Source organism: Cynara cardunculus (assembly GCF_001531365.2).
Source record: "Cynara cardunculus var. scolymus isolate 2C chromosome LG 8, CcrdV1, whole genome shotgun sequence".
NCBI classification, from domain to species: Eukaryota; Viridiplantae; Streptophyta; class Magnoliopsida; order Asterales; family Asteraceae; genus Cynara; species Cynara cardunculus.
The window spans coordinates 21,476,380-21,478,947 of NC_037535.1; positions in this window are offsets into that span (position 1 = coordinate 21,476,380).

Consider the following 2,568-nt stretch of genomic DNA (forward strand, 5'->3'; position numbering starts at 1 on the left):
TCTATAAAGGTATAAAGGTGTAACTCTGATAAGAAGGCCCGACACATATCACAGAGGCTTTGTAACCCTTAAGCCTCTGACAGAACTCTCAATAGTTCTTGTCTATTGATATGGTGCGCGTGGTTCTGTGGATAAGGGTAAGAACTCACACGCGCGTGTCAGAAAAYGGGAGCGCACGTCATCAATCGTACGTCTTCCCAATACAGCGTGTCATAATTTTTTTGAACCGTTTCACCCAAAACCACTCATTACACGACTTTTCGTACTGTGGACGGTTCGATTTTCTAAAATCCTTACCTATAAATACCCTCTTCCCCCCCCCCCCCCCCCCCCTCCATTTTAAACCTTACGCTCTCAAACTTCCATATAGGGGCAGGTTCAAATGCGAACCATCCAATTCTTAAAAACCGTGTGAACCAATTTCGACCAATAAGAAAATTCCATTTATTTTTAATTAAATTTAATTGATAAGGTTATTTATGTCATTTTACAMAAATTTTTGATAATTAAGGAAGTTAGTAATATATTTTATTTAAGGCAAATTTATTAGAAGAAGGTTTGAAAATGGTAATTTTTAAACTTTTATTATAATATATTATTGAAATCTTTATTTTTAATAAATTACAATGGAATGAATCATCTGGGTATCTTGTTCATGTGAAACTATGATAGTGTATGCAAGCTTACAAAATAGGAAAACTCGRRCRGAAAACCAAAGAAAGATGTATCACCCTAACAGCCCATTGTGCACTATTTTTTTAATAGGAAAAGGTGAAAGGATTTCATCGCAAAGTAATTAATRAAATAGATTCATTTTCATGAAACGTTTTCATTTTCTTAACAAATTCGAGATTAATGCAGTACTTTCATGGAGATCCATGTAAAAATGTATCTGAAGTTGTTGCGTTCARATGTGAAAATGTCATGAAACGGTTGCATAATTGGTTTTGTTCTTTKTGAAATATACGTATCATGAAATGGGTGCATAATGGAATAGATTCATGTAAAATAGTTAATAAAGTAAATTGAGATTAATGAAATAGATTCATGTAAAAAGTTAATAAAGTAAATCGAGATTAATGAAAATGTCATGAAACAGGTAATGAAATAGATTCATATAAAAAGTTAATAAAGTAAATCGAGATTAATGAAAATGTCATGAAATAGGTAATGAAATAGATTCATATAAAAAGTTAATAAAGTAAATCGAGATTAATGCACTACTTTCATCGTGATCCATGATGCATTGTATCTGAAGTGGATCCGTGCAGTTGTTAGAATGGTCATGAAACGGGTGCATAATGAGTTTTGTTCTTTTTGAAATATACGTATCATGAAACGGGTGCATAATGGAGTAGATTAATATGAAATATTTAATGAAATAGTTTCATTTAAAATATATAATGAAAAAAATTAATGTAAAGAAGGTAATGAAATATATAATGAAATAGATTCATAGGTAATGAAATAATTCATAATGGATTTTGTTCGTTATGAAGTTAATCTGCACGTAAGAATTTGAAGGTGAAAATGTTTCATTACAAGATATTTAATGAAATAGTTTCAAGAAAATAAAACGTTTTCATTTTCTAAATAATTCGATTTTAATTTTCTAAATAATTCGATATTAATGTATCACTTTCATTGTGATCCATGTTGCATTGGTTTTGTTATTTTTGAAATATACGTAACATGAAATGGTGCATAATGGATTTTGTTCTACATGAACCATTCAAAACATGAAACGTTTTCATTTTCTAAATGTTTCGATATTAATSTATCACTTTCATCGTGAGCCATGTTGYATTGTATCTGAAGTTGATCCGTTCAGTTGTTAGAATGGTCATGAAACGGGTGCATAATGGRTTTTGTTCTTTTTGAAATTTACGTATCATGAAATGGATGCATAATGGATTTTGTTCTACATGAACCAATCGTACCATGAAACGGATGCATATTATATGTTATTGTACATGAAATTAATGTGCATTAAAATATGACAATTTCATGTTTAATTATCGAAAAATGAAACGTTTTTATATGAAATTAAAGTGCATTAAAATACATATTAATGTTCATAAAAATAAAAAATGAAACCTTTTCATATGAAATGCACTCATTGTAAAATAATTTCATGTTGAATTGGAGAAAAATGAATACTGTTAGGGTTCTAAAAAATCGAAAACGTAATGAATTAATATAACATACCTCCATTATTGCCGACCATTTTTCTTAAATATGCTGATGATCGATGATTTTGGAAACACTATATTCGATTGGGAAGAAAGGATACCTTTGCCTGATTTGGGGGAATGAAGCGATGAAGACGGGATTCAATCGGATAGAATAGGATTAGGAGCTTAAGAATTGTTAATTATGTTTACCATTCTACCCTTACTGATTAAATAAATTGAATTTTTATTTTTCTTTAATTTCCATAAATAACGCCTATAAATCTTGACCATTGATCAAGAAAATGGATGGTTGAGATTGGTTTACACGGTTTACACAAATGAAGAGAGTTTTCATTTGAACGCTCCTCTCTCTCTCTCTCTCTATATATATATA